General features: G+C 37.5%; 1 protein-coding gene across 1 annotated transcript in view; it reads right to left on the bottom strand.

The window, feature by feature from the left end:
• Positions 1-10,423, bottom strand: part of SEMA3A (semaphorin 3A) — a 327,247-nt gene that overhangs the window by 170,508 nt on the left and 146,316 nt on the right. The window lies entirely within an intron of this gene.

Raw genomic sequence — 10,423 nt, 5'->3', positions numbered from 1 at the left:
TTTTTTTTTTTTTTGTTGTTGTTGTTGTTGTTGTTTTCTTTTTATTGTTAATATTTCATTTTACGCTTCTAATTAAAAGGTGTTCGTCCCCCTTGAAAAACAACAGCACAACGCAAACCACAATGTTTCTACCCACATAAATAACATCTCCTGCCCAAAACATAATCCTCTTTGGGTCGCTCCCAGCTAGAAACAAGTAACGAAGTACTCCATCAGCATAACTTTACCACTGAAGCTTTTAAAGCCTTGTTAGGGAAGGTTGCTCCAACCCTCCCACCCTCCCCACCTCCCGCACTACTCCGGTTCCGCAGAAGAAATTCCTCGCAAAGCCCACTCCAGCAGTCAGTTCGAGACATGCACAGGTCTAGAGGGGCTTATAAATTACATTGGAGGATTCTCTGAAGCATTCTTAAAAGTGCTCCAAATCTTCAAATTTCTGATTATTTTAACCTTATATTTTTATGCAATAAAGACAGATAAAGAGTTTTGTTTGTTTAAACAAAAGGATAGACAAAATCCCCAGAGGTCTTCTAAATGTTAGAGAGCTGTAAATACAAACATGTAAGCAAACTGAAACTCTCCCCTCCCACACATCTGAACAACCCCTTCCAGTGAGTGATGGTTAATTAAATCTTCTACTCTGAGTTGAATGTCGATTTAATATGAAATCTGAAAAGCAGTGTCTTATACTGATACGTGTCATGTATTGCATTCCTGATGCAATAATGACAGAAAAGTTGGAAATCAACCTTTACGAAGCACTGTCATCATAAGAGACAGTGTCTATAAGAGACCTCTGTCTATTTTGCTCTGTACTTGTCCATAAGAACTCTGTCAGTGTGCTGTGGTGTCTGCAGCATCTAAGTGACATTTCTTCCTTCCTTTTTTTTTCAGTTAAAAATCAGTTGTCTGATCCCACCAAAGGTGATCACACTACACTCTGAATTTTACAGAACACAGCATCTATTTTCTGTTGTCAAACCTAGCTAATAAGTCAGTGCCTAGTTAGGAAATATTCCTAACTTCGAAGCTGAAGTTCATAGTTGCAAATGCGGGTGTCAGTATGGCTCTAATTAAAATGTAAAGGCTCATGTAGAACAAGACTTGGTGCTACGGTAAAGCAAGAGTGAAAATTCTGGCATTGCTGCTTTCATTCCTTAGTATTCACACGCCGGTCGAAAAGAAGGAGCTTTTCCCCTCTCCTCTTTTAAAAATTCTTCTGCTTCCTGAGCCTAATTCATTAATCCCGTGGCATTGTATCTGACAGATTCAGCAACTCTATTGACCAACAGCATTGTTAAGAAAATAAAATCCAAAAATAATGTTGATTTTGGTCATTCCCACACTTGTTATCTTGAGCATTTTCATGCTCCAGGCAGTGGATTAGAGCCCCAAAATGACAAGAGATGCCTGTCTGTTTTCCATGGATTACTTGCTACAGACATTCACTCTGCAAAGGAATTCATGTCGCTTTGAGATTATTTGGAGAATTGGCCTACTGAATTATCCTTTTGTATGCAGCAAACAATTAGAAACAAAACACAAAATGTGCACCATATTCAGGACCTCACAAAGCACATCTTTTTGCAATGTTGTTACACTCAGTATACTTCTGGTCGCATGAAGAAGACTCAACTACCTTTTTTTTTTTTTTTTCTTTCTTGCGTAAGGAAAAGAGAATAAGATAAAATTGTGTCTTTCTAGTGTAGGCTATTTTCACTCCAGGCTATTTTCCACCAACCACATAAATAAATCATGGTCCCCAGCCAATATATATTTTTGCTCAGAAAACATGGATCAAATATACTGAGTCATAACTTATCAAAGATTGGGCTTTTAGAGATAGAACATCATTTTAAGAGAGATGAGAGACGCAACCTCTTTGCATCCTTTATGTGTAAGACCACTCACTTTTTGCCTTCCTCTGTGGAATATGCCAGTCCAAAGAGAAGGGTAAAATCTGACCCTCTGGGTCATCCTCCTGCTATTTAGCTCTAAGTAGTGCTAATCAGGTAGTCAGGATAGCATATGCTACACCCCCTTAAAAGGAGAGGGGCAATGGCAGCACTTCAGTGGTGTTTGAAGAGGCTTTATATCTCGAAGACACCCATTGCCATATGGTGCTTCTGCCAAGGCGAAACTGGGCTCTGCTTGGAAGGAATTATTTGGCCAACATGCCTACAGCAAGTGCCAGAAACGTCAACTCTGGGAATTCAGGGTCGACAACAACTCACTTTCAAATGACAAAACCATTCACCTTTTTTAATTTGGTCCTTTGAAAGTGATCTAACTGCTGAGTTTTGAGGGAGGGGAAAGTAAAATCCCAGCTTTCCTTGGTTTTTCAAATAATATCCTTCGCCCCTGAAGAACAAAAACCACAGTTTTTAGCTTAATTATTCCATTATTACTCTGTGAGTTCAAAAGAAGCAACAGTTCTTCTCTATCATTTCCCATAGCTGTTGCAGGCTTTTTGTTTTCTGTAACAGCATTTACATGACATTCGATACAGTATTTTACTTCCCAAAATCCAGATAGACATTTGTGGGTTCTGTGTAATGTTTCTGGTCTCATGCTGTGTGTCATTATTATTTGGAGATTTTTATACTGCCTTTTAATATGCGCAACAAGTTCACATTGATAAATCCTATAAAAACTTCTTCTTGGATGTGTCTGGGCTTTTAGTATTGACCATTTGTGCAGAATTATTCTTTCAGACACTTACAAAGTTGGCATCATTTGATGCTTCTCATTAGTCAGAAATAGTCTTACAGTCTTACTTGACTCATTATTACTGCAAATCTTCTTGCTGCTCTCATTTTACACGTAGAAGCTCTTGAAAGCTTAGCTGCTCTAAGAACATCTTCAGTGTGCTTTAAAAATGTACTTATGTTTTCAGAATTGTTTCCTGTATCTCAGATGAGTCATTACTTGTTTATATCGATACAATCAGGTTTTTCTCAGAAATGCATGGGAATTAGCAGCATCCAAATTCAATAGGCAGTACTTGACTAGCAATATAAAATTTCTTGAGTTTATTATACAAGTTCTAGGCAGTACTTGACTAGCAATATAAGATTTCTTGGGTTTATTATGCATGTTCTGGGCAACATCAGAGAAGAGAAAAACAAAATAACCAAAACAAGACAACCAAAAATAAAATTAAAACAAACAAACAAACAAACAAAAAACCCCACATGTTGTATTTGAATATTAAAAATCTCTTTATAGGACACATTCCTGTAGGAAATGTGAAATTCTACCTCAGATACACTCTTTGCTGTTTCCTCCCATAGCAGGTGATTTGCTTGATAAGCAGAGTATTTACAATTCTGCACAGGGTCCCTTTGAAATTGTTCCAGTTGTATACATAATGATACTTGTAACACACTTTAGAATAACTGAATAATTATTGGCCCAAAGGAGCCTTAGCCTAGAGCTCAATTATAAATAAATGCACTTGTCATGTGATGTGTGAGACGCTAAGGATGCAGTTTTGCAACATATTGAGTTCAGAAGAAAAATCCCATTTTAAGAAGATCCAGGCCTCAGCTTCCATGTTCTGTTTTTACATCACAGTTGTCCACTATTTATTTGGGATGCTACAGATATTTTTGTGGGGACATTCCAGAAACATGATGATGATGATGATGATGATGACGATGACGATGATGATAATAGTAATAATAATAATAATAATAATAATAATAAAATCCTTATGGGGATTGCTTTTCATGCAAATACAGTGCAAGCTAACAGAGCAGAAAGAATTATGAACAGGCATTGGGGAAATGCTGAGTAAGCAGAAATGCAGAGGAACTGTAGATGCTGGCCTCACTTCTGAAGACAGCGTGCAATGAAGCTCTACAGTTAGGTTCAAAACCTTTGCCTATGTCAGACAGGAATTTAAACCTGGAGACAATTTGACAGCATTGCTCCTCTGGGCTGACAAGGGTACTCTTTTCTCTTTAATATGCAATGAGGGAAAAAAGAAAGAAGAAAAAAAAAAAAAAAAGAAACCTATAAAAAGCTTGTATGATGAAGATAAATACTTGTGATATCCAGATCTGCTGAACTGAGTATTGGATTATTTTCTTTAACAGCGTTGATGATTATCAGACTAGTTCAAGATGTATACTGCTGCTTCCACCTGGATCTTAAGTGATTTAAAACTCTGTGGAGTGGCAGTTTTTCAGTTCTGAAGCAATCACAGAGCAAAATTGCTTAAAATGCATCAGCATAAAGCAGACAAAAGTGTAAATGTTAACATTTTATCAAGCTAGAGTTGCTAAGATCACTAGCTAGCACCTAGGCCTGGAAATATCCTTGCTGTTAGACGTCTAGACATGTCTTTCCCGAGCTCTCCCTTGGGCTATATTGCATTTGGTAGCCTTATATGAATCTCCTGAATCTACATAAATCTGTAACATTTCTGATTATTGCATGTGATCAGTTGTTAACCAAGTCAGATAGTATCTGCCTTCTTTCAATAGCACTCCTTCTTGCCATCTTGTCACAATCAACTTTTCCTTCAGTACTCAGGACTAATGAGACTGTTCTATATGTGATTTTTGTGCTTTTGGCAGCATAATGGGATCTGTATCAGTATGATGTGTTTTATTCACAATGCTTTCAGGTCTATTAAACACCTCATCAAATTCTTCAAAAATATTCTTTGCATCCTGTTCTGTAGACAGGTTATATGTCTGTCTGAACAGCAGCATTTACAAATAGCTCTTTGAACCTAAACAAACTTTTTCTATTCCCTTGACCTCAGCTGCTTGATGTTCATCTTCATAATAAAGCGTACATGAACTATGATATCCAAAGCCATAGTAAGAAACTCATCTTAATAGCTCAGTGCCAAGAATGTAACATTAATAGCAGTATTAACAAAAAACTTATTTTTCCCAACTCATGTTATGGGTCAGTAGGTTCTGTTTACAATAGATTCGTTTCCAATAGGTAGTCATCCACATTGAAAAAAACTTCCAAATCTATTAACTTTCAAGTTCAGCTACTTCTGTTCCTCTGATTTCTTGTGTTTATTGGCTGTTGGGTCTTTGTTGAGGAAATATGGGCAAGGACATGGGTTTTTTTTTGTACAGAGGATGAGGGAAATGCAAAGCCAAATTTGATGTTTTAATTCTTCAGAGAAAAGCCAATTTAAGAAAAATAATTACAAAGAAGGGGGAAAAAAAAGGAACAACTATGAAAATTTTGGCTACCTTAAATCATATTCCAGGCCTGAAATAACATTCCCTTAGTTGAGGGAACTGTAATCAAGGTAGGAGTTCTCCTCCCAAACAGCCTGCAGAATGCTAGAGTAGTTGGTAGAGCTCTAAGACAGATAGTGAAGTGGTCCTGTCCTTTTCCCAGCTGGTGGTAGAAATATCTTGCAAGTTCTGTTACACACAAATGTTTTACTGATTCAGTTACTTTGGTGCTCATTTACAGTTTCAGCCATTAGCATCCACTTTCCCTTCCCTTCCCTTCCCTTCCCTTCCCTTCCCTTCCCTTCCCTTCCTTTCCCTTCCCTTCCCCTGCCTTGCCTTGCCAAAAACCAATTGACAATAAGTAAAATGCTTTCCTGCACAAAACCCAGAGGACTGCTGTGTCTCAGAAAAATAAGGGCACGACCTTAGAGGGATGTAGATCAATATCAAAATATGCCTTTCGGAATTTCCTACTTGTCTTTGAAAGTCCCCTTATGTTTTTATTTGCATCTTTAGACCCTTATACACCTTTCAAGGTCTGATCCTTTGGGATTTGCTCAGGGCCACACACTAAGACAGTAAAATGGCAAGAAATTGATCCAGTGTTTCTTACAAACTTTGCCAATAGTATCCTTACCTCTTCATTCATCATAGGACACAAGTCCTTTCTGTCAGCTCTGGAAGTCCCTCCTTATCACTAGGTATACAGAAAATTCCCAGTTCTATTGTGTCTGGGATCCATCATGGCCAACCTTTTGGCCTGTGTGATTTTGCTTAGTAACCTCTCCTGCCAACTGTCAAAGACTTGAAAGACATGACACTATCTTTTGTACCACCTATTCATCACAGGTTTTAAATAGCCTAGGTGAATTGCAGCAGTCATATGCAGAAACCACAAACAGAAGAGTAATGCAACATCTGCAGTGATCATTGTTCTTTTCTGGACCTTTGTTTCTTCTCTTTTTTACTTTTTCATTTTATTCTTCCTTGTGCTGAGTGGTTCATTACTATACGACAAAGACATAAAAGCAACAAAACTGTAACCACTGGCTGTCGTATTCTGCTGTATTTGAGTTTCTAGACTGAAAACTTTTTAATGAGGATGGTTTTTCATAGACAAATTAGAAGTCATATTTTGTTGAACAGAGTGCGTGGGCGGAAATCATCTTAAGAAGATCAAACAATATCACACAAAATAAGGTCTAAAGAGTCAGCTTATGGCTTCTGATGCCAAAACTGATAGCTATTTAATCATTACTCTGTGGAAACTGGGAATGAAAGGTAAACTATGATAGCTTAGAAAAACTTGGTTGAACTTTCAATAATTTGACCTTTGTGAATGCTTTTAGAGTCAGCAATATGTGAAAGTGTGTGCTAGAAGAGGAGGGGCTGGGGGGTGGATTCAAAGAAAAACAGACTCTAAGAAAGCATTAACTAACTCTCTCTTTCCCTCTCTGAATCCCCAGTGAACAGGGGTTTCAGAAGGGGAGGGGAACTTTATCCCTTCTCTGGTTTGAATTTGTAACAATTTTAGAAAATCTTTCCACTACATTATTTTCCTATTTGTTTCTCTGATATCATCATACATGGTATTTTAAGAACGTGAGTGTAAATACAGAAAAGACAAATTCTTTTTGTCTCATGAACACTTGAAATCCAAAACAAAGTTATATGGTCTGCTGTGAAAGTAATGCCTCCTACTTTTTGATGTTAGCACATGACATCAGAGGCAGATGTTCGTGGCATGGCAATAGATGTTGAACATTCCTGCCAATATTCCATTACATTTTGTTGTGTGACAGATGGCAGTGGAGGGGCAGCCTGAGAGAACGCCATCTGATGTGGAAATGCAGAAGAAGCAAAGGTGTGTCATTGAATTCCTGTATGTGGAAAACACTGTACCCTTTGACACTTGCTGACCATTTATTGTGCCCAGATAATGGATGTGAGCACATTGAGGTGGTGAATGGTGCATTTCAGCACCATCTGATCAGCTCATCCACTCAAATTGGTGGGTTACAACCAAGGAATTGTGTGTACCGACCTGAATATTGGCTTTAATGTTTGAAAATGATGGTAGCAACACTTGAATATTGTAAAGTTTGTGCCAGGTCCCATACTGGCACATGGTCCTATAACTGCTCACATGGAATCAGAAAGAACATTTTATGCAAGCTTTTCAAGACCTATTGAAACAATACAAGGTTGAAGGTGACAGTTTCCTGGATCACATCTTCACTGGTGGAAATTCAAATGTAGTGTAACTGTATACAGCACACATGCACACACATATAACATTTGAGCAATTCTAAAGAGAACTAGAAAATAGCTGAAATTTTAGTTTTTTCTTTCCCAGGCATTCTCAGACATTCTAGAAATTCTTCAAATATGAGATATTTTGCTATTTTGATATTTATATGTAAGTACAGAAAGTATTAATAGAAGGAGCATGAGGTAGATAACACACATCCTTGACTCTCTAGTAAGCATTTGGCTTTGGTGAATGTGCAGCCAAACCGAAGTCTGAGCAGTGGCAGTCCATCTTTCTACTCTTCTCCCCAAGAAGTTGAAGCTGCAATTTCAGCACTCAGAGCTCCCTGAAGCAGTCACCCAGTGACTGAGCACTAACAGCAGTGCTAAAGGTGATAAAGGAAACATATGGCCAGATGTGGGGAGGAGTGCAGCCTGACACCCTGCTGGAGATCATACGATAATGGCAATCTGCTGACACTGTATAGCAGCTTTCTGCTCTTTCATAGCCTGCCCCATTCCCTGTGCTAGAGGAAAAGGAAGACAAAGATGCTGGTACTGACAGTAAATGTTTTCCATAACAATGAAAAATTTTAATTCTGGACCAAAATTAGCTACATAGCAACACCTTATGATCAGACTAGGAAGGAAATATATATATAAGCCAGGTGTTCTGCACATGAAAAATAGTGTAATTACAGCACATATCATGTTATACCAACAGTTATGGGGGGAAAAAAAAAAAAAAAAAAAAAAAAAGGACTAAAATATAAAATATGTACATACTGAGCATATATATGTATATGCATATAGGGAGAGACAATACATGTTGCATGTGAATAGTACAACATAGTTAGCATAATTAGCCTTCTTCATTTCCCCCTGGCATTTAAAAATATCTCACAGATGGATCCCTCAGGTTTTTATTGTTGTTGCTTTATTTTTCTGTTTAAAGCTCATACATCTCTTATATTGATTTCATGAATCTCTCTGCCAAATTCCAGTGTATTTAATAAAGCTTTACATAACAATCTTAAAAGAGCTATAAATATGTGCCCGTGAAGGTCGCTTTTCTGCTTTTTTTTTTTTTTCTCATTTTTTTTTTTCTTGCATGTTTATCTCTACCTTCAAGTGAAACAGAACAAGAATATGTTCATAAAGACAAAAATTCCATTGTTTATACTGATCAGTACAGACTAGGCAGCGAGGGGGAAAAAACGAAGCATCTGTTGAATACAAATGAAGCCAGCAGGTTGGTGTGTTAGTATTTAGGTTCTGAAACTACTTGTCATTTGCTTTTAGAAGCTGAAATCTCGCTTTCCTCCTCCCCCACCACAGAACAAAGGTATGGAAAACCCGGTGGCTTCAGGAAGATGGTTTTACATGACATTGCAAACAAAGACCAGTATTTACCACTTAAAGCAATATTCCATACCTCAGACCTAAGTTTATCAAGTCTAAGTTTGTTTCAAGCAGTCCTTTTTAGCTGCTGTTAAGGATCCTTGAAACTACTTGCATTATGTTGCTAATGACAGTGAAGGCGTGCTGAAGACTAGAATTACTGTCCTTAAAGGGTTTATTGTGATGGCAAAACCAACTGGAGGAGAGCTCCCCTGTGTCCAAAAGGTCTATACAGTGCTTCAGAAAAGGGGTGTTTCCCAATAAATTGTTCAAATTGGAAGGAGGAGAAGAGGGAAAAAAAACAACATCCCAGACTTCAAACAGCTCTTGCTCTCCATTTTTCTTCCGAAGTGTTGAACGATACATGATGTCATATGATGTGTGGTAATTCCCCCTTCCCTATTTTGAGGGCAATAAATGGTTTCTGTTTCTGAGAAAATGTATTAAAGCCAAATTTTACTCTCGGTTACCCTGATGTCAATTGTAAGCAAAAAACAATTCAAATGCAGTTCCTCTGGATTTGCACTGATGTAACAGAGAGCAGAATGTGGTGCTTGAAAAAGCAGCTGTCACCTTATGGAAAACTTTATGAAATGTCTTATTTGGAAACAAGTGTTCTTCTGTGCAGTATATTTCCTTGCACTCCTTTTCTCCCATTCCTTCTTTCTGAAGACAGTGCATGAAAACAGAATCACTGTTGTTTCTTAAGAATTTATCTGCTCTGCACTTATTCCCCACCTGACATCATAATCCTCTGTTTGTGACATAATAATCATTTTTTACAATGAACAATTGTGATATCGCAAGCTGGGCTTAAAATCTGATCTGAAAAATGCATTTTACTCTGATACCTTACATAACATCATATCAGCTTACAGCTCAAGAGATAATAATTTCAACCAAGTGACATCAATTAAGCTTTCATACAGGAGGAGTGGTACACTTGATATAACTCTCTGGAGATAATTCCCTCTGGAGTTTACAGTTTTATGATTTGACCTTTAAAAATATTTCCAGTCTCTACTCAGTGCTTGCTTGTGTAGATCTAACGGTTTTGCTGAAGTAGAAAAATATTACTTATACAGTTCAGTCCAATATCCAATCTCCTAGTGGAGTTAAAAGCCACAATAAGCAGAAACTTAAGAAAATGCAAATATATTTCTCAGGAATTGTTCGATGAAGTTAGATACCATAATGATTTATGAGAATAACTTGAAAAGCAACATCCTTCTCATCCTTCTTGACAAGTGCTGATTAACTATCCTTCTAAAGTTTGCAGTTTTGTGTTTGAAGACCCAGTTTCATTCTATATTTTTACTCTGGAATTCAATGGTTCATCCTACCATCTTTGGCATGTTCAGTTGGAGTTACTCATGGCTTTCAAACTTTGCACATGTTTTATTGGATCTGTGCTTATGTGTGTTGAAATGTTACAAGTAGTAGATCCAGAACAATCCAGAATCAGTGAGAGCCAATTTTGCATTCTTTTAGCGCAGTTTGGACTTTAAGGAAGGCCCTTCAGGAAAGGCAACAATCTGAAGGAACTAGTCATTAGATTG

The sequence above is a fragment of the Centrocercus urophasianus genome, unplaced genomic scaffold (assembly GCF_019232065.1).
Source record: "Centrocercus urophasianus isolate 14NV4802_14NV808 unplaced genomic scaffold, USGS_Curo_1.0 seq_15, whole genome shotgun sequence".
NCBI classification, from domain to species: domain Eukaryota; kingdom Metazoa; phylum Chordata; class Aves; order Galliformes; family Phasianidae; genus Centrocercus; species Centrocercus urophasianus.
The sequence above is the reverse complement of the archived record's forward strand: the minus strand, read 5'-3'. Positions and strand labels throughout refer to the sequence as shown.